The sequence below is a fragment of the Argiope bruennichi genome, chromosome 9, assembly GCF_947563725.1.
Source record: "Argiope bruennichi chromosome 9, qqArgBrue1.1, whole genome shotgun sequence".
NCBI classification, from domain to species: domain Eukaryota; kingdom Metazoa; phylum Arthropoda; class Arachnida; order Araneae; family Araneidae; genus Argiope; species Argiope bruennichi.
In genome coordinates, this window is record NC_079159.1 from 81,657,296 (window position 1) to 81,681,946 (window position 24,651).

The following is a 24,651-nucleotide window of genomic DNA, read 5'->3' on the forward strand; positions in this document are numbered from 1 at the left end:
AAATTTCCCACATATTTGAATGATGTCGAATCAATGACCCTTTTCCTTATCTTTCCACTACATGAATACATAAATAAGGAATCCGGGATGTCCAAGATCTTTTGTATTATCTTTATTAGGATTGGAGTTTTGAAAAAGTTCAGTGCTCTGTTACAGGAGCTGTAAAAACGAAGATATACAGACAAAGACAGTCGAGTTAAGCTCAAACACGTAGTTGAGCCGCTGTGTTTTGAGTGTTAATCTCAGAGTTCTTTCTGAGCTCTTTGTGGTCTTGTGGTTATTTAATAACATTTTCGAGCCCTTCTTAACAGTAAATATTGTTCTTGAGTTTCATCTGTATTTTGTTATCTGCATTTCCGTGTTTTCTTATGGAATAAAGTAGAATTATTCGTAATCATGCTTATTGTATCTTTTTCACTGTACACTAACTGAACTCCTTTTCCATAAAAATATTGTGCGAGGTTTATAAGATATATCTAAATGGATCATTTTTTTATATTAATTTAAAATATAATTAAATTCTGAAAAATTACTTCATTGATATACGACCTTTAGTTAAAAGAACATCGAATTTTAATATACATAAAAAAAACATGAAACGTCTGCTTTATTCAATATTCCTAATTGTAAGTCTAATTGAATTTCAGTTCATGCAATCATCAAACCAAATCGTTATCAATGAAATCAAAATCTTATTTTTAATATTTACGCTGTACTTGTAACATAATTTGTTTGCTTCCATCAATAAATGTTGAATTTATAAATTTTAGAATACTTTTTTCTTTTATTGGTGCAATATCAAGATTTAGTTATTAGTCAAATATTTTTTAATTATTCAGTTAATAGATATATACATATATATAAATATGTGTGTGCGTGTACTAAATATATATATCCGTGTGTGTATGTACTACTATATATGTGTGTGTGTGTCCGTGTCCGTGTGTGCCCATGTATATATATATATATATATATATATATATATATATTGATTACTGCCAATTAACAAATTATAATATATTAATGATTAACATATCATAATTAATAAAGGTTTTAAAGTCGTTTTAAAAAATAGACACTAATTTCTTCGCAAAACTGAATTCACTTCAGAATTAAAGAAACATTTGTGAGTATAAACATTCTGAGTTTATAAGTCATATTTAAATCACATTTAAAGACTGAAATATAAATTTTCCAAAATATACGTTGTCAGTTTTATTTTGACTTTTCATTATCGGGACAATGCCTCTTCTTGAAACGTTACTTAATTTTAACAAATAATACGACGATAAAATATTTATACTTTATTTAATAACCCTAAATTTACAGCATTTAAAATTAACGTTATCTACGTTTATTTCTTCATAAAACTCTTTTCTTCAAAGTACTCTCTTGTGCTTTATACACTGAAGTCGTAAACGTGATATCGCTTTAAATTTAAGGTATACTTCAGCAATTTAATCTGACTCACTTCTATTATGAATTCCATCGTTTCATCCTATAAGGCAATAAAATGAGAATTGTATGGAAGACAATATATATATCTCTTTTGTAAAGTCATTAATGGGGAGCCATAAAATTTTCCATTAATTTTAAACAAATGATTCTAAATAGAAACAATTAGAGTTATGTTACATGGTGTAATAATAGTTGATTTTTACAATTAAACAATGTGGCTATTAAGTATATCCATGTTTATTAACTTTACTTACAATATTTGCGGTAATTGTTATCTTAGAATTACTAATTTTAAAAGCAACTAACAATGAACTAGAAAGTACTCTTAGCCATTAAAATATGTATTTCACTTTCAATTGCTTAATGTATTAAATTAATATCACAAATGGAAGTTATGATTGTATTTATATACATATAAGCATCATTTTATGTGAAGCAGAATGCAGTTTGAAGGCAGTGAAGATACTTTTAATTTCGTGACGTAGTTTTATTTCATTTTGAAGAAGCAGGCATATGTACAAGCGATGAGCACACAGAAAAGGAATGAGGGAAAAAGCTCTTGGACATTTTATCCCTGGTCTTATATAACCTATGATTTTGATAGAGAAAATATTTCTTTACAGTGTTAATATATTATGATATTTCGATAGGGATTTTCGTTACACGCGTTGACAAGGTAAGGGAAACACAGGGAGATTTTAAAAAAGAATTTGCCTGATCAGCGGTATTTTATCTCTTCATGCGGAGGGTGGGAAAGTTAGACTTTTAGCTGATTCAGCAATTTAACAAAGCTTCTCTTGAATTAATTAAGTAGCGACAGTGGAACTGGATCATGAAATAAGAGAATGAACTTACTATGGGCTAAACTAAGATAAAATCTTGGAAATTAATTAAATCGAAATTAGAGTTAAAATATCATTACACACACACACACACACACACACACACACACACACACACATATATATATATATATATATATATATATATATATTACAAGACTTTATGAAAATATAAAAATATGACTCAAAGACAGCATACAAAATTCCTTCCATCTAGTGAAAAACTTTTTTCGGATTATTGCGTCATTAAAGAAAAATAATTGCTAAAATGCATTTTTCGAAACACAGAAAATTGAACTTTAGAAATTCACGAAAAACTCAAGGTTGGAATTTTTAACGACTTTATAATTTATTTATGCATATTTTGTCTAAGAGAAAGTTAAAAGTGCTTAAAATATAAGAAATGTTGTTTATGAGAACGATAACAGGATATGAATGTAATTAAATTCAATCAATAATAAGATGGAAATTTTTTCCAAAAGTTATTTTAAATGGAATAATAATGAGCCATTAGCTTTATTTAATTTGAGTTTTGATAAGATTGAAAATAAACAAAATCTCAATTATGGAAAAACTATGTATTCAGAGGACGAATATGACATATTCTACTACAACAGGGTTACACTTCTTTTTATTGAACTGCTTCAATCAGTTTATCTATTTATGAAGATTTAAATAGATTTAAGATGATGAAGATTTAAATAGATTTAAGATGATGAAGATTTAAATAGATTTAAGATGAGGAAGATTTAAATAGATTTAAGATGATGAAGATTTAAATAGATTTAAGATGATGAAGATTTAAATAGATTTAAGATGATGAAGATTTAAATAGATTTAAGATGATGAAGATATAAATAGATTTAAGATGATGAAGATTGAAATAGATTAAATACATTTAAACATATTTTAAATTTTGCTTTCATTAAACTTTCACCCAAGAACTTTGTCAACTGCATTTTAATGAATTTTGTTTAGTTAATTTCAAAAAATAAAGGCTATTATTTATTCGGTTTTTAAGGAAAGAATGTACTAAGACTCTTATTTATATATCCATACCTTTTCTGCACTAACTCATGATTATTTTTGTAAATTAGAAACCAACAAAAATGCTTGAAAACTCTCGTACATTTTTTATATTTTTGCTTTCATCTTATTTATTTATTAATAAGCCTCTCTTAGGAAGTTAATATTTAAATATATTTTTCTACCATGGCTCATCCAATGAGTAGTTTTCAGCTATTAAGAAAATCTAATACAACACAGAAAAGCTATTAAGAATGTGAAACTAAAGTAAATTGAAAGAACTTTCTTTAAACAATGCATGATAGAATTAAAAATACAGAAATCGTTGTTTTTTTCCTAAAGTTAATTTCTGGTTATTAACTTAAAAGCAAAGAATCTTCGGAAAAGAAACAATAAAGAAGCCCTTTCTCGCAGATTTTACTGCATTAACGTTTTTAGGAAATTACTTTTATGAATATTATTCTTTTATTTGCCAAGAAAAAAATAATTCTCTAAGATTTATAAAGCATAAAGAAATATTTTTAAAAGTTAATTTTCTTTGTTTTATCATCGTAAATTGATTATAAATAATTCTGAGAAATTAAAGTTTTATATATTTATCTATTTTTTTTTAATAAAGAGATTCGAACTTTGATTAAATATCATTGCAAGATTTGAAGTCGATAAATGTAAAGAAGAGAATTATCTACGAAACTTCTTGAAAACGGGACTTTTGAAATGAAAATTAATTCTTTTAAAATTAAGTTTAAATTACTTAAAATGAATTTACATTTAAATAGTCAATTAGGTGTTAAGAAGGGAACTAAATGGGTTTGATTTAATAGATCAGTCTAATATTAAACATGTCTTTATTTTTTTTAAATTTTATTTTATGAATTCAGAGTAATTGTAAATTTATTTTATTTCATCATATAAATTATAGACCTTTTACCATATACTTAATTTGACAAATTCCATTTTTTTACCTGTCGTTTTAAAGCAAAGACAATATTTTTGGTTTCATCCATATTTCAGCTGTTTTTTTATTAACTCATACATAAATATCTGATTTTATACGAAGTTTTAAAAATTAACAATGCTCTTCTTTACCATGTGGATGGCGCAATATGGCCCTTGTTCCAAAAAACTCAAGTGAACCAACCAAATCATAAATTATAGAGGTATAAAATATAACCCTTCTTCTTTAGTTTTCTACAAACTTAAATTCAAACAGTTAAATATTGGATGAAACAATGGCAACGGCTTGAATTTCAGGGTAATAATGTAACAAATTAGGCGAAAAGATTTTGTTTAAATTGCTAAAACAGGGCGATGTAAAACGGTGCAAATTAGTTATTGTGCAATAGTATTATGGAAAACTGTAAAATTAAACTTAATTTTAAATTAAGGAACATTACAAAAACATCGCTTCGAAATGCTCTAACAGTAGGAATGTGCCAAATTTGGAAACGGTTTGGCATGTAGAGCACAAACACACATATTCTACTTTATTATTATTAGATATTAATCGATTATATGTAAGGCTTTAAATCATTTTTTTTTCGAACGTAGACTTTTCAGGATTCTAAAGTGAATTGTAGTAATGCCCATAATATGGTTCTTTAACAAATAACTGTAAACGATTTAAAAATAAATGAACAAGTTCATTTAATAAGAGAAGTCAATAAAATAATTTACTGAGACTTTGGATCTAATGAGTGGTGTTTAAGTTCGCCATAAAATATGCTCTAACATAATATAATATTTAACTGTTCTATTTTAAATAATTCTTAGTAAAGAAGTAAAGAAACATCCATTTCTATATTTAGTTAATTTTTAAGTTGCAAGACACATTCTAAATTGCTACTTTAATAATATGCATTGTTCTATTAAGGACGGCTCCAAAGAACAATGTAATATTAAAAACTGAACAAGTAATTTAGTTTATGCCCAAAAACAACTAACAATAATGTTTCTCGAGTATATTTTTCATATTAGTACCGTGATCTAAATTGCTTTCATTTTTTAAAATTCTCCTTAGAGGAACAAATTATTTTTACAGTCCTCTCTAAACTCTTTATCACTGATAATGCAATTTAGATTTAGACTCGAAAAATAAGATGCGTTCAACAGTAAAATGCCTCTCATAATGCAGATATATTGTTCAGGTTCATTTGGAAAACATTGTTCATATTTCGCAATTTTTGTTTAAATGCGAGTCATTACTCTGGATTCATTACTTTCAAGAGACATTTATGATTTTGTTAGAAGTACTTGATAGGAATTCTTTTGCTAACTAAATCGTTGATGGAAGTATATTAAGAAACTATATGTTGTAAATGTTACAATTTGCCATTATATGTAATATGGTCATAAAATATTCAGGGCAAACAATTGTAGCTTTTAAAAGAGTTTGGCAACACGAATAGTACATGCATAAAACTATCAAATGCATAACATTTTTGTTAAAAATGAAAGTATATTTTTAATATATTCTAAATATTAATACTAAGTTATTAGCATGAGATAGCTCTTTTAATTATTTGATACTTTGTCTATATTCTATATAAACAAAGACAGATCAACATCTCGATATAGATCAACATTTATATATTAAAAGTATATTTTTAATATATTCTAAATATTAATACTAAGTTATTAGCATGAGATAGCTCTTTTAATTATTTGATACTTTGTCTATATTCTATATAAACAAAGACAGATCAACCTCTCGATATAGATCAACATTTATATATTAAAAGTATATTTTTAATATATTATAAATATTAATACTAAGTTATTAGCATGAGATAGCTCTTTTAATTATTTGATACTTTGTCTATATTCTATATAAACAAAGACAGATCAACATCTCGATATAGATCAACATTTATATATTAAAAGTATATTTTTAATATATTCTAAATATTTATACTAAGTTATTAGCATGAGATAGCTCTTTTAATTATTTGATACTTTGTCTATATTCTATATAAACAAAGACAGATCAACATCTCGATATAGATCAACATTTATATATTAAAAGTATATTTTTAATATATTCTAAATATTAATACTAAGTTATTAGCATGAGATAGCTCTTTTAATTATTTGATACTTTGTCTATATTCTATATAAACAAAGACAGATCAACATCTCGATATAGATCAACATTTATATATTAAAAGTATATTTTTAATATATTCTAAATATTAATACTAAGTTATTAGCATGAGATAGCTCTTTTAATTATTTGATACTTTGTCTATATTCTATATAAACAAAGACAGATCAACATCTCGATATAGATCAACATTTATATATTAAAAGTATATTTTTAATATATTCTAAATATTAATACTAAGTTATTAGCATGAGATAGCTCTTTTAATTATTTGATACTTTGTCTATATTCTATATAAACAAAGACAGATCAACATCTCGATATAGATCAACATTTATATATTAAAAGTATATTTTTAATATATTCTAAATATTAATACTAAGTTATTAGCATGAGATAGCTCTTTTAATTATTTGATACTTTGTCTATATTCTAAATAAACAAAGACAGATCAACATCTCGATATAGATCAACCTTTATATATTAAAAGTATATTTTTAATATATTCTAAATATTAATACTAAGTTATTAGCATGAGATAGCTCTTTTAATTATTTGATACTTTGTCTATATTCTATATAAACAAAGACAGATCAACATCTCGATATAGATCAACATTTATATATTAAAAGTATATTTTTAATATATTATAAATATTAATACTAAGTTATTAGCATGAGATAGCTCTTTTAATTATTTGATACTTTGTCTATATTCTATATAAACAAAGACAGATCAACATCTCGATATAGATCAACATTTATATATTAAAAGTATATTTTTAATATATTCTAAATATTTATACTAAGTTATTAGCATGAGATAGCTCTTTTAATTATTTGATACTTTGTCTATATTCTATATAAACAAAGACAGATCAACATCTCGATATAGATCAACATTTATATATTAAAAGTATATTTTTAATATATTCTAAATATTAATACTAAGTTATTAGCATGAGATAGCTCTTTTAATTATTTGATACTTTGTCTATATTCTATATAAACAAAGACAGATCAACATCTCGATATAGATCAACATTTATATATTAAAAGTATATTTTTAATATATTCTAAATATTAATACTAAGTTATTAGCATGAGATAGCTCTTTTAATTATTTGATACTTTGTCTATATTCTAAATAAACAAAGACAGATCAACATCTCGATATAGATCAACCTTTATATATTAAAAGTATATTTTTAATATATTCTAAATATTAATACTAAGTTATTAGCATGAGATAGCTCTTTTAATTATTTGATACTTTGTCTATATTCTATATAAACAAAGACAGATCAACATCTCGATATAGATCAACATTTATATATTAAAAGTATATTTTATATATATTCTAAATATTAATACTAAGTTATTAGCATGAGATAGCTCTTTTAATTATTTGATACTTTGTCTATATTCTATATAAACAAAGACAGATCAACATCTCGATATAGATCAACATTTATATATTAAAAGTATATTTTTAATATATTCTAAATATTAATACTAAGTTATTAGCATGAGATAGCTCTTTTAATTATTTGATACTTTGTCTATATTCTATATAAACAAAGACAGATCAACATCTCGATATAGATCAACATTTATATATTAAAAGTATATTTTTAATATATTCTAAATATTAATACTAAGTTATTAGCATGAGATAGCTCTTTTAATTATTTGATACTTTGTCTATATTCTATATAAACAAAGACAGATCAACATCTCGATATAGATCAACATTTATATATTAAAAGTATATTTTTAATATATTCTAAATATTAATACTAAGTTATTAGCATGAGATAGCTCTTTTAATTATTTGATACTTTGTCTATATTCTATATAAACAAAGACAGATCAACATCTCGATATAGATCAACATTTATATATTAAAAGTATATTTTTAATATATTCTAAATATTAATACTAAGTTATTAGCATGAGATAGCTCTTTTAATTATTTGATACTTTGTCTATATTCTATATAAACAAAGACAGATCAACATCTCGATATAGATCAACATTTATATATTAAAAGTATATTTTTAATATATTCTAAATATTAATACTAAGTTATTAGCATGAGATAGCTCTTTTAATTATTTGATACTTTGTCTATATTCTATATAAACAAAGACAGATCAACATCTCGATATAGATCAACATTTATATATTAAAAGTATATTTTTAATATATTCTAAATATTAATACTAAGTTATTAGCATGAGATAGCTCTTTTAATTATTTGATACTTTGTCTATATTCTAAATAAACAAAGACAGATCAACATCTCGATATAGATCAACCTTTATATATTAAAAGTATATTTTTAATATATTCTAAATATTAATACTAAGTTATTAGCATGAGATAGCTCTTTTAATTATTTGATACTTTGTCTATATTCTATATAAACAAAGACAGATCAACATCTCGATATAGATCAACATTTATATATTAAAAGTATATTTTTAATATATTCTAAATATTAATACTAAGTTATTAGCATGAGATAGCTCTTTTAATTATTTGATACTTTGTCTATATTCTATATAAACAAAGACAGATCAACATCTCGATATAGATCAACATTTATATATTAAAAGTATATTTTTAATATATTCTAAATATTAATACTAAGTTATTAGCATGAGATAGCTCTTTTAATTATTTGATACTTTGTCTATATTCTATATAAACAAAGACAGATCAACATCTCGATATAGATCAACATTCATATATTAAAAGTATATTTTTAATATATTCTAAATATTAATACTAAGTTATTAGCATGAGATAGCTCTTTTAATTATTTGATACTTTGTCTATATTCTATATAAACAAAGACAGATCAACATCTCGATATAGATCAACATTTATATAATCGCAAAATTTCTTTTTTTTTTTTCTTTTTGCATAATAATCCATGTATTGCATGTCATTCATTTCCTTAGTATTGACATATTTGTTCTAATTGTTTGTCCCGTTTTTTATCTGAATATAAACCGTGCTTGCAATGGAAGTTTAAAAACACAGTGGCTTTATCGCCTACTGTATATAGAAAGAGTATCCAAATTTGAATAAGTGATGCCATTGTAAACAAAAGTCAAAAACTTTTGTTTACAATGGCACTTCCTTGACATTATAGTTTCGGAAGGTCGAGGTTATTTGAAAGTAATCTGTTTTATCTGCTGATTATTCATTAAAAGAAATTATTTAATTTTTTTTGAGAAAAATGTCATCACTTATTCCGTTTGCTGAAAAAAAGATTCTGAGTTCCCATTATAGCTTGAATCATTTGCCTTTTTAAATTATTTTAAATTACACTTCTAATATAGTTTCAAATAAAAAGAGTAAGGGTTTATTCTGCAGTTTTATTGTTTTATAACTTTATTAATTTTAAGCTTCTTTTTATTTATGTATTTATTTCAATCCTCTTCTGGGTATCTAACCTCTCTACCAATAATAAAATTGAAATGTGTTCGTTTGTTTCTTATGGCACTTGCCACTGACAAGCCCGCTGTTACGAAGACAGCGATTTAAGCCTGAGGGGGAACGTCTCTTATTTTTTATAGCAGCGCCAACTAGGGCCAAGAGTACGACTTTGTCACTCACGCATCATTCATTCGCTTGCACAACCCCTTTTTACAGGAGAGCACATTCACACATCTCACAGATAGAACAACAGAAGAACAACCATGCCCAAACCGGGACTCGAACCCGGGACGCCCAGATCACGGGGAAGACGCGCTACCCCTATGCCAGGACGCCGGCTGAAATGTGTGTGAGAGTGTATATATGTCTGCGACTTGCGTTCTACAGACCAGATAGTTTGACGGAGAGTTATTAAAATTGGCATATTTATATATATGCTGTTTGGTGGAAATGCGCACATCGGAGCTCTTTTTCTAAATATTAATTCATTAAATTTGAAGCGGAATCTTCATGTTTTTTTCCTCGAAAATATCTTAAAAACTTAAAATATTAGAGTGTAAAAGAGGTTTTTACATTATCTAATTTTTTTTAATTATCTTCTTAATGATATCAATATTATTTATCGCATATTTGTTTCTGTTATTTATTTAAATTTTTAAGTATATTTTAAGCGTAATTGATAACAATATATTTCAATGCTGACGCGAAACTAAAATACTCATCATTGTTGTTACTAATATTTAATTTCTTCTTTCTCATTGGTGATATTCAACATATGAAGATTTGCTTAATTTTTCACATTGGTTATTTGTTCGTCCTGAGTATTTCTGTTTGTTCATTGTTTCTTTCAATGGTTATGTTGGTTATATTTGAATTCAGATAAATAGCTTAGATATAACTCCATATCCATGTTTGCTCCAGTTTTAATTGTCTAACTTAAGTTCTGTTTATTGTATGCTTGAACTTTTCTAGATACCTGTTTCATGACAAATGCTATTAAAAACGGACATGAAGATTCATAAGTCTTTCAATTATCTTTTAAAAATGCATTGTAATTTCACTATTTTATTTATTTTGAAAACTTCACATATTTTAAACATAATCTTTCTAATTTAGTTTCTGAAAACAGAAGAACATCTTTCGGTTAAATATTTGATGAAATTATGAAAATAATTTCTGGACAACAATGTAAATTTAATGTTAAAAATTAGGCAAAATGATATATTTAAAACCTTTCACACCTCTTACATTACAAGTTAATTTTACATTGTAAAATTTGTTTTTATGAAATTATATTTTTGAAAGTTAACACGAAAAAATTCGTGCTGAATTTTTTATGAATCAAATTCCAACTAACTTATAAAAAAATTCACTCCAAGGTATATGTGAACAGGCTTTAAAGTTTTTCTTTGCTGCATTTGCTTGATCTAGGTCATACTGTTTGGTTTGTAGATCATTAACATACAAGCGTATGCGGGCACGCATACAAACCCTTTCATCTTTATTATATATTGATATATATTTTTTTTTCTATTGTAACTTAAATTATTGATGATTTCACTAAAGAAATTAATTAAAATTAATTCTACTACTATGAATTTTAATAGCCATGAGTAGCAACCTCTGCATAGGATTCTTCTTTATTTACATTTCTATTGTTTATAGCATCATAGTATGAAATGATCTGTAAAATTGTATTCATTCTTAAATGAATTGTAGCTCATTATATTCCCAAATTAGTCAAAATGAAGCTGATTGCGTCATTCTAAACATATTTTTCATTTTTTAAAACTCTTATATCTAATTTCAAATTTCAATTTATAAATTCAAAAGTGTCTTTACTTTGATTTTTCTTCTTAATGAAGTGGTTTTAAGAAGAATTTAGTGAATTCTGAAAGACTTTTAATGCAATAAAACTCCATATAATCTTTCTGAACATTTAAATGTAAATAGAGCTAATTTTCGTCCCTATTTTTTTCAAAATAATTATACCAATAATTTTTATTTCTTTAATATATCACATATAACAATCTAATATTTTAAAGAGAAATTACTTATTTTTAAGATTCCTTACTATCAGAAGAATGCAAATTTTAATTAAATTTGAGATTATATATTTTCTTTTTAAATTTTTATAAATAAGGAAAATTAAAGCTTGCTTATGATAAAATCTTTTTAAATAACTTTTTTATAATTTATTAAAAACTAGTAGCTGTTGGCAATGTAGCTGAGGATACTAGTTTGTATATAAATTCAATTAAATCTCTTAGACATTATAATCAGGATCCTATTAAAAACCTCGAGTTATATTAAGCCCTGCAATTTTAATAATCTAGCATTTGCTCAGTCCATTTGAGTATGCATCTTTCTATTGGAAATCAGACCGAAGATTTTATGGAACTATTAAAAATGTAATTGTTCAATTCAACTATCCTCTAAATTTCACGCTGTTTCGCCTTTTTTTTTTTTTTTTTTTCGCTTCATAAACTGCACTGACATTAAGCAGAATCCATTTTTCTTCGTTTTCAACAAGGGCGGAAAACTATGTGATAACATTTTTGATGAAAATATTTGAATTTCAGGGTAACAGCATTATCTAGTGTAAATATTAGTAAAAAAATAACTATCAAAACTTGAGAAAGTTCCATATGACTATTTATTAAATTGGTATCATTAAAAGGTTTTTTTAAAAAAATTTTGAAACGATATAAAATTATTTCACGGAAAAAAATTTCTCTTAAAGGATCTGTTCTGAGAGCGGATACATATGTGTGTGTGTGTGTGTGTGTGTGTGTGTGTGTGTGTGTGTGTGTGTGTGTGTGTGTGTGTGTGTGTGTGTGTGTGTGTGTGTGTGTGTGTGTGTGTGTGTGTGTGTGTGTGTGTGTGCGTGTGTGGAGAGAGAGAGAGAGAGGCAGATACATAAACCCACACAAACTATCTTTTTTTATTAATATATATAAGCATACAAATAAAAAGTATATAGAACTTTTCCTGTGAATAGTTAAAATATTTCTTTTAAAGAAACCGTTGCAGTTAAAATTTGAACAGAAGAAATTTTCAAAGAATTTCTTTTTCCTGCTAATTCGGCAGCTTAATTAAGTATTTAATAACTATACAGTTACTTGAAGCTTTTCTATTGTTTAGTATTTTATTTAAACTATTCTTACCTCATTAATTAAAAATGAATCCAAAGGGTGTTTTCCACGGCATGTTATAATTAAATAAAGATGTGTGTTTCTTTCAGAAATATATTTTGAATGCCCACTCTTTAAATATTTATTTTATATACGGTATATAAAATTTACTTTATTCAAATATACATATATATTATTCGAATTTCTTGAAATAAATATATATACAAGAATTACTCATGTAAAGACATAAGATTTTCTCAATGCCTGTGTTACGGACATCTGAAAATTTCACAAAAAATATTCAAGAAAGTTAAATACAATTTTCTAAATCAGTATGTATGTATCAGTATGTTATTTATTGCTTTATATATATATATATATATATATATATATATATATATATATATATATATATATCATCTTTTAAAACTTAATAATGATTTTTGTGAATGTTTACGTTGAATCTATAATCGATCGGATCTAATATAACTGTGCAACCAGAGAATCCGGAAAATCGATTAATATCTCAGATGGCGATAATTGGTCTGATGAATTATTCCCAGATTTTCTGACTACACTAACATTAATGAGGGAATAGGCCAATAATTTGTATTCAAACCCTTAATATTCATTTGGAATCTAATGCATCTTCCGACAATTAATCAATACGCTCTAATGAAAGCTCCATTAATGATTCATTAGATTTTAAAATAGAGTGAGAAGCAATTACCAAAAGCCAGTCTTGAATGGAAAATTTAAATGGGAATGAAGTTAGATATGCATCCGGTGTAAATCGATAGTATATTTCAATATTGTTTGATCAATTTCAATAAAATTAGATCTGAATGCGACTGAATAATTGGATCGATCTCTTTTGGTATTTCTAATTGTTTCGATAATTGATACAACATTCTTCTAGCTAGATCTGCTTATTGCACTTTTCAAGTATCACTATTTGTTCTACCTTTATTTATCAATAGTATTCTCAATATTTCACCTTATCACTGAATTTTATTTTCTCAATAGTCGCATTTGGTCTCAAGAGTTTCATCAGTGATATCGGTTACATTTAATTTTAATTAAATCGTTTAAATATGGGGTTAGATAATGTTAGTTGTTGTGTTGTGACTTATGGTAGTTTACAAGCCCACTGACAGTTATCTGTCAGCGATTTAAGCCGAGTGAGTGTCTCTTGTTTTTGCAGTAGTGCCAACTAAGGCCAGGAGAACGACTTAGCTACTCACGCGTCACAACCCTTTTTATGGGGCGGACTTCATTCATGCATTTCATTCACTCATCCACAGACCGTAATTTAGACCTGAAGCAGTGAAACGATCACCTCTGAATCAGTGCCCCCAGTGGCATTACTCTCAACATGGAGGACTGTGACCACGACAGATTTATAGGTGTGCAAGCTACCACACACACGGAGAGGCTTCGGCCCGCGTTATTCGAACTCATAACCCAAGGGAACGCGTATTCAACGCCCTACCAACTAGGCTATCCGGGCCAGATATTGTTAGATTTCATCTTTATGTTCCCACAAAATTATTCGACATTAAAACAATGTTATTTGAATTATCTTATATATGCTTTATTCATTGTGAACATGAATCCTTCTAATGGAAACAAGTTCACAGATGTCATTGCGCTAGCAAAAACTCAAAAGTTTTTGGATTCTCTATTTTTTTTAATTTTCGCTATATTGTAAATTTACTTTTTAGTCATCTTGTAAATTATACAGATATTAAACAGGATCGTTCTTTCTCAGCTTTCAATAATGAAGGATAATCACGGATAAAATGTTTCATGAAACTACGAAAAACTTTTGAATTTAAGGATAATAATCTATTGGTGGAAATTAAGCGAAAAAATCGTTAAAAATCACTAAATTTCTTAAAAATTCACGAGAAATTGCTTGATATTATTAAAAGCACAATTTCTTAGATTTTGAAACGATGTAAAATTATCTATTTGCCCTAATATTTTCGGAAATTATCACGGAAAAATGCCAAAATTTAGTTTAATTTTTTACTAATTAAATTTTCAAAAAAAAAAAAATCTCTTCCAGCTGCACATTTCCGAGTCAAGGAAATAATTTATCCTTTTTCAAAAAGCGATCACATTTCACAAACAGTTTCATGAATATTAATTTGGAATCATTCAAAAGACAATTTTATATATTTTAAAATAGTTTAAAATTCATTTTTTGCTGTAATATTTTTGGAAGTTATCGCTTCAAAAACGAGCTTAATTTTTATTTAATTAAAAGGAATTTAAAAAAAGAACTGTTGCGAGTTGCAAATTTATCCTCTCCGAAGTATATATATTACGGATTTTGTAGTTGAAAGGTCAAACGCTCTGATCAGGAAAACGGCGGGGCACGCAAATAAATATACACACAAACACAAATACTTTCTTCTTTATTATTAGTAGAGTAGGGAAATACTGAAACAAAATGAAATTAAAAACCAAAAAATTTGTATACTATATAAATTGCAAAACATTTCTTATTCAGAAATTTTTAATCACCATTTGATTTTTTTTATCCTATCTGTCTCAAAGTAATGTAGAATATAAAGGTCCATAACATTTCATCCTTACGTTATACAAGAACCATTTCTATGCGTTATACAAAATCCATTTCTATTTTGTACATTGGCAAGGGCGATCAGCTATGAAATTCTAAAGGATCCGTTTGGCTCAAAACTATTTTTTTTCGATAACCGTTGACGATTATAAATATGATTGGTAAGCAATAACACGAAAAAGCACTCACGGTCACACCGAAATATGTTAGGTAACTTTGAAGCTCAGTCTTGTATAGAAATATTAAATAAAATACTTTAAATAAGATGTGTTGGCATTTTAAAAAGTAAATTTATTCATAAATCAGAAGTTAAAGCATTACTTATAATCAATGTGTTCAATCAATGCATTTTTTATCAGTGGCAATGTTTTAAAAGTAGAATATAATAAAACTAAGCTTTGACTAGTAGATTTAATATCACAAAATGCGTGGCAAACAGCGAATTTATGTCTCTAAACAAATTATGACACCAAATATATCGTTCCTAACTCTCAGCTCAAAGACTAGCTTATAGAAATCGGTACTGTTTCCCAGAACCTACAGCACGATAATTTATGGCCTCATTAGGCTATCTCATAACCATACAGCCGTCTCCTCAATAACCAATGCTAGCCACCACCCACCGAGGAGGCGTCTTGGGACATCCCGATAAATGGTCCACATTAGATATTGCTCGGGACACCGTCCGTCATCAATGCTGCTTAGTGGACAATGATTACTCCCTCGCTTGACCAGCTATATATACTGGCCTCGGACGTATACGTAAGCAGAGCAGCCGTCGAACCTCATATGGTAAATCACACAAAATGTCATGTGTTTCTATCCGCTGTGTATCATCTCTTCAAATGGAGATATAGTGGTGGCATTATAGGGTGACATTCGCCAACTGCTTCATGACATTTTTATGTTTTAGGAATGTTTTGTACCTTACCCGGATATGAAAGATTGGGTGATTAAACATTTTGAAAGTATAATAAACTAGAAGACGTAATTTTCACAAATCCATGATTATATTTTCCAATAAAAATACATGTTTCCCTCAAGCAAAAGTTAGGAAATATCTCGAGTTATATTGCATAGTAAAAAATCGGTACTTATGTATTGATTGCATATCATTGGCGAACAATAGTTATGAAATATCGACCTATGGCGTAAATATACGGATTTTACTGAATGCAGCATGTGAATTTTACTATTAATAGCTGACTTGCAGTTAATACACAAATTCTAGACAATAGAATATGTATTATGATTGCTTTTTTTGAGCTGATTTAAAAAACAATTTTACATATCAATACAAATGCATGCCCAAGATTGCATACCAAATTCATTTACTTAAATCATTGTATTTATGAAGTTTTTCTTTTATATGCATACAGAAAATGTGGGCAAATCAGGTCACAAATTTGATGGAAATCAACATTTTAAATGGTAAAACGATGAAATTTTTTTACAGTTAAAACGCTATGTTATAGCGTTTGAGGAATCGAAATTATCGTGTTTATATTCGTGTGAATGTATAAGCAAAACACGGTCAACTCCTTGAAGGGTTCATTTCAAAATTTGATAACGATTGACATTGTGAATGTTTAATTTATATACCAACTATTATTTATCTTTTTCTTTATGTTTTGAAATGATTGCATCCGCCTATTTCAGAGCAGGCAGAATTTGAAATTTGAAAAAAGAAGTTTATAAATTTGGTGTAAGATTACACATCAAATTTGATTTAACTCACACTATGTTTGAGTTATGATATTCATAGAGAGACACATATCTTTCCAAAAATGCGCTTGTCGGATTCAGAGAAACATTTTTTTACATAAAGTACTTTCTCAAATATACTTCACATATGAGCAAATATCATATAAGAAGGGTGACAAAAAAGGGAAATAAGAAAGCAATTTTAGAACTGATAGTCATTAAGCCTCCGCTTAGGTGAGTAATAATATTAATCTGCATTTCCATTATTTAATCAGTTATGACTCTACAAAAATAAATTTTAGTCAAACAGCAGTACTTCTTTATACACCCAGAGTGTATTTCAAACTCACCTAAACTATAAAATGTATACAATTGACTGTTTAGAATTTAAAACATATTTTCAACTAGCCAATATACAAATAACGTATCACACTTCAAAATGACTTAAAAATTGACAAGAACCACTGAAGAAAGTTCGATATTAATAAGTTTCTAGAGATTTGCATTAAAATTAATTCATTCGCTTTATCGTACCAAGAGTTCTATAAAATGTTTTGTTTATAATAAAAGCCTCCCCTCCAGTCATAATTTAAATCATTTTAATAAGTGATTACAATAAAATACGGATATGCAATCCAAATTTCCAAAAAAGTGAAATGTGTAACCTCTTCCAATTGTTGGGAATAAATTCGTTCGTCTCTTGTATTCTAAGCATGTGTAGCTAGAGGGAATTCGAAATGCACCACGAGTAACGAAAAATAGTTTACTATCTGTTCTTGGAATTGAAATCGGTGAAGTTATTCTGCTTTGTTTGGGAATGAACATTTAAATCATATGCAAAATACATGAGATAAAGTGCTAACTTTACGTGAAATTTTCATTCATTTCTATTTTTCTTCTTTGCGTTGTTTTAAGATAGTTAGAATTCAATTATGTTTCAGCTGTTTCTGTAGAAAATTAATTGAGTGTGCTAAAAATGACACAATGATATTTTCTGATATGTTACTGAATTTTACTTCGAATAAATTTGGTTTAAATTTGAAGAAGTAAAAATTTTTAATTTTAAGTATAATTATCAGAATGAAAATGAGAATTTATGTCGATAATAAATTAAAGATAGGTGAATGACCTATTTTTCTGTAATACGAATTACTATGGAATTAGATTTTCCACTTCCCCTCATTCCAATTGTCCGTTCTTTGTCCCTTACAGCCCTTAGATAGGTGCTTGTAATACCGACTAAAATATGTTTGATATTTTTTTATTCGTTTTGTGTATTCCTACGGGTATTGTAAATTTGCTGTCTAAAAACATCAGGGTCAGGATTTCATTGGAAAACAATAACAATTTAAATATACAGCCACCCATGGAAAGACTTAAAAATTATTTTAAAAATTAAATTATTTTATGCCTTATTATAAAATTATGACAAAAGATAAAGTAATGTTTTTAGTACAATTTTTAGTAACAAAGAAAATCTATTTTTAGATATATTTTAAATGATTAAAATATATTCAGAATTTATGTGCTCTGTGCACGCTTTTCCGAGTACTTAACATAAAATTATTTTTATTCCATTTTAAAATCTACAATTAGCTTTTCAGAGAAATTAATTGCATTAATGAGAAAAAAATATTTTTATGCATTTTTCAAAATATTTTACAAAGCATTTGGTACAAAATATTTTTATCATTTATCTATTGAAATGCAAGTAGTTTGTAAGCTTATAAAATCGACTTTTACACTCTTATATTTTCCGAAATCACTCTTTTGTTTCAAATTCACTTTAGTATTCGCGTTTAATATTATTTTACAGAATTTGCGGAATTTGAAACATTTTCATATGTGATTCAAATAATATGATAAAAATGTAGGTAACGAAATAATTATAATTTTTAATATACTATCATCATCAATCATTTCACAAATCGATTGTTATAATAATTCTAATGCACAAAATGCAACGGCTGATGTCATCAAGCTAATGAAGGCAAGATAAACGATTCAAGCATAAAACATTATAATGTTGCTATGTTTCCTAGCAAAGTTTCAAATTTCTTTCTTGTAATTATACGCATTCATCTTTACATATAAGTAGTTCAACATAAATTTAGAACGTAATTATCACAATGCTCAGTAAAAATTTTAATTTTCTTTGTAGAAAATTAAATTAGTTATTAAGGTGTATGTACACACTTGAAACTTCGAAAATCGTTCAAAATATCGACTATTTTTTTATTGCTTAATAATGTTCTCTGATCCTTTAGCTTTCAAACGATACCAAGATGTCGAAATATTTCACGAGTTATAATTATTTTTCTTGAGGTGCTTTCATTAAAAAGTCTAGTTACATTTTTTTAAACTCATTTTATGAAGAATGATATTTTCCGCTATGTTGCTTCATTCAAACAATCATAACTCAACAAGAAATTAACCTAATGCAATTATTTATGTATCAAAATAATCTGTATGAAATAGAGGATGTTTTGTGCTTCAATCAAAGATATATTTATAGAAAAAAAATTTTAATAGCTATTTAAAACGTAAAATTACAGAAAAAATCTCGCTTTTTCTATTCATCGTTGATGAAAAAATTGTTAAAAAAAGCTAAATATTTTTATAACTTGATTGAGGCAGACAAAATGAAGACTAATATTAGGCATAATTTCCAACTAGAATTGTGTGTCTGTACGAATTAGAATTTAAGATTTCATGTTTCAAAAAATAGGCTAATTAGCTCATTAAATATTATTTAATTAATTAAAAATTAGTGTAATATGGTTTTTTCTTACTGAAATGAGTTTAAACATATATTAATGACCTACTGTGAAAAAACTGAATTTTTAAAAAAAATCTTCTAGTGTGTACGTACACCTTAATCTAGTTTTTAATCTATTTAAATTTATCTATCAGTTGATGAATAAAAACATAATTTTAAATCTGTTACCCCATTTAGACTTTCCAAAATAAAATTTACCTTGCCTAAAATATGAAATTTTATTTCGTTATTTTCCACCATTTTAAGCATCTGCTAGGCAATTGCATTCACTCTTAAAACTTTTGCTGTAACAGAGAGTTTAAAACTTTTATATTTATTTATTTAAACTACCCGACATAACAAAATCCCATTTTCCTTATTCGTTTGTAATATTGAAAAGATTTTCGAAACGAAATTTCCAGGGATTACACACAAAGCCCTGCCACTTACATATTCACTTGCCTCCATATAGAAGAGTGCTGATTTTACTCACTCTGGGAAAGTTTGAAGCATTTTATAACTATTAAGCAACATCATATCCGTTAATAGACGCTAATTTTCATTCCCATTAAGTTTATGAGGGCCCTTAAATCAACCCATTAGGGAGGTAATATCGTTTACATTGTTTAAACCTTAATGAGTTCTGGCTTTAACAGTTATTACTTCAGTAGTGAAAGCTGAAATTTTCCACAGCTCGGAAATAGAGGAGAAATGGAGAAACTAACATTCATATATAAGGTTAAAATCACTAAATTATTGTTTCTTGATTCGTTGTTAGGTTATTATTAAATAACATATTTTAGAAAACATTTACTTAAACTCGTATAACAATATAGCATCTTCATTGAATTAGAATTTAGATTAAAAAAATTGTATGAAATTTATCAAACATGAAATAATTTCAATTAGAAGAGTATTTTTGAGATCCAGTTGTATTTTTAGTCAACTTCTCAATATTATTTTTCCTATGTTGATTTCCGAAAAAAAAAAAAAAGAGGAAGTTTGGTATTTCCTATGAAACAGAATAAAACGTGTAGAAATATTTTAAATAAAAATATGAATTTTTTATTAAAACAATTTACATATTGTTACGAAACATACACCACTAAGTCCATAACTACAATTGATTTGCCCGTAGTGGGTGTGTTGTGGAAAACAATCAGCCTCAAAAGCAAATGACGACATTTATTAACATGTAGACACGAATACACTGATGACAAAACACAGCCGAGACTTACACAAACAACACACAGCAGCATGCTTAGAACAAACAGCAGCCCACAAGCAGTAATCGGTAGTAAACAGCAGCCACAGCACATGAAACGGCTAGACAGTACTTAGCAGAAGTAGGGAATCTACAAAGCTACTCTCTACGGTTTCTCCAAATGCCAACGATTCTCCATTGTCGCCTCGCTTTTGCTTTACCCAACTGCTGACTCACTACTTTATGGCTCCATACACGACCAGATGCTGCTTCTATAATAAATTTCAAGATTCGGCTCACAGCTGAATTCCTAAATTTCTGAAGCTCCACTCAATGCCTGTTCTTAGTTGGACTGAACCAACTAATTCGCCGTTTATCAGCTATACTACTCTCTACCAAATACACTAGTGTCTTCGGCTTGGACTGAACCAATTGAAACCGAAACTTGGCAGCAATCTACAAATTTGGTAGCACGATCATATATCAACTTTCATTTATTTACATTTTTGAGCTATCGCATTTACATGCATGAGAATGTACAAAATAACAGACGATCAACTCAGACGGATTTAGTCCAAAATTAAGTAAGATTCTAAGCATTAGAGGATAAAGCTGTAAATGAAATTTCAATTATCCAATACTTACAGTTTCGAGTTATCTCGTTTTTGAAAGTCCAGACAGACAAGCTATCAACATTTTGATGCATTTACATTAAAAGTTTAGAATAATTTAATATATCTACCAAATTCAATCCATTTCGCTGGTTATGTGTTGTACACACATTACACGCAAGTGGAATTTGTAAAATTTCAGACAGATTCTATAAATTTGTTACAGTATAAATTTGGTACAGTATGTATTTACAAATATATTGTAGATATGTAATTTGGTACAGTATGTATCTAGAAATATATTGTTGATATGTAATTTGGTACAGTAGGTATCTACAAATATACTGTAGATAAGTAATTTGGTACAGTAGGTATCTACAAATATATTGTAGATATGTAATTTGGTGCAGTAGGTATCTACAAATATATTGTAGATATGCAATTTGGTACAGTAGGTATCTACATATATATTGTAGATATGTAATTTGGTACAGTAGGTATCTACAAATATATTGCAGATATATAATTTGGTACAGTAGGTATCTACAAATATATTGTAGATATGTAATTTGGTACAGTAGGTATCTACAAATATATTGTAGATATGTAATTCATGATTTAGATATGTAAAAAAAAATATTGCATTTGTAGATATCTACCAATTTGGGATGGTCACATCCAAATTTCATTTATCGTAGCTAAAGGCATTTTGAGCTATCGTATTAGCAGGCAGACAGAGACAGAAGGACAGATTTATTGACATAATTCTAGAAATGTTTTTTTTTCGGACCCACAGAGATCTGAAACTTGACAGTTTGTCAAAATCTCGACTTCGAATTTTTCGAGGTTTATGTTATTTTCTCTTTGTATAATTTATGTATAGAAAAGAAAAAGGGAAAATGCTACTTCAAAATGTATCATTTAAAGGTAAAGGTTGTTTTGAAGTATCAAATATTAGAACTAAAAGTTCTTTACCGTATCCAAGATTTAAAACATAAATTATTTCTATATCTTGTGTTATCATGTAAAAAAAAGAAAAAAAAACTTCAAAGTAATTAAAGGCAAGAGCGCTTTAGAAAGCCCTCAATATAATTTTCTAAATTCGAGCATCGTTAAAATTTCACTCAAAATACAGATTAAAATTAATGACTTGAGAACAGACTTAAAAGCATTCGCCTGAAATTGAAAGATTTAAATTGCTAAGCATGTCCTTAATGAGATACTTGATCACTTAAGCTTCCATCCATAATATGCTGAAGTATGTATTCATACTCTGTTAAAAAGTGAATCGATTTGCAACAATTAAAGAAGCCAGTGTAACTTCTTAGAGAATGATTAAAAGAGGTAACATTCATTTATTATTCAGTGAAAATTAACAGATATGAATGGGTTAACGTCTTAACCCCATTTGTTTTATTTTTATCACGTAAACATTCTAACGCATTTCTTAATTATTCCAGAAGCAAATTGCTTTCACTCACGTAATGGTGAGCATTAATAAAATTTTTAGTTTAATGTTTAAAAAATTTAGTTTAATGTTTATTTATAACAGAGAGTTGAAAACACGAGACTTAAGAAAGTTTATTGCAATTTGGCATGGTTTCAGAACTGTATTTCAAATTAGAATTTAACTTTTTCTAATGACTTTAATTTAACTTAATTATTCGAAACAAATGTAGAGCCCGCTATGATTTAAGCTGACATATTCTGCACTGACTCGACTTCGTATAGGAACATACATTTCACCCATAAGCATCTCTTATTGGGGGAACAGATCGCTAAGTACCCGACGTGTCATATTGATTTTGCTGTAAACCATATTTTAATTAAATGTCCTGCTTTTAAATCTCCCCGCATGCAATTTTTTAAATCACCGTCTCTAACCATGCAAGACTTGGTGATGGTGAAACACACTAGATATATATTTTTACTTATTTGAAATTTATCCGCTTCTTCTCTTATATCTGATTTCCTATTCGTATTTTTTGCATTTCTTCTTTTTTTTTTCCTATTTTAAAGCATTTATGAGAATTTACCTACTTTATTTACATTTTTACTAAGTCTTATAAATATTGCAGAGCTTTAAACATTTGCATTGATGCAGCTTCTTAAATTATTAACCATAGCCATGGCGCAGTTTAGCCAAGAGTCGCTCTTGCGCCAATAAACGTCAAAACAAAACTAAATCAAAACTGACATTTTCTACTGATATAAATAGCATTAACTCTAAAAAAATTCTAAGATGCTCCATATATATATATATATCATGAATAGTTAGTATTTGGCACGGCGTGTTTACAGTCTTGGCGCATGTTTTTTCTATTATGCATCTTTTATTTAATCTCTATTTCACAAAAAGGTTTATACTTAAAATTGGGGGTCTTAATAATTATGTGTGATAAGAAAAGATTTTCTACCTCCTCTATTGATAAAACGTCTAGAAGATAATTACTGGAAGATAGTTTTTTTCTATGTTTTTGTTGTTTGTTTGTTTCTCTTTTTATTAAAATATATAATATTAAACTCCGTTAATAAGAAGACAATTTTACATAGAAATACTTGTTTATTTTTCCTCCAAAGTAATTAGCTGGAAATTTTAGCAATGATTTAAAGAGAATTTTTGGTACTCAGATCAATAGTACTAGATACATAAATTTTTTTTCATTTAGAATGATAATATTGTAGCAACTTAGTAATTGTGAGAAAAAAAGCATAGTAAAAAAAAATCAGAGTTAAACTGAATATTTTTTAAAAAATGTCTTTTGTGTTTTT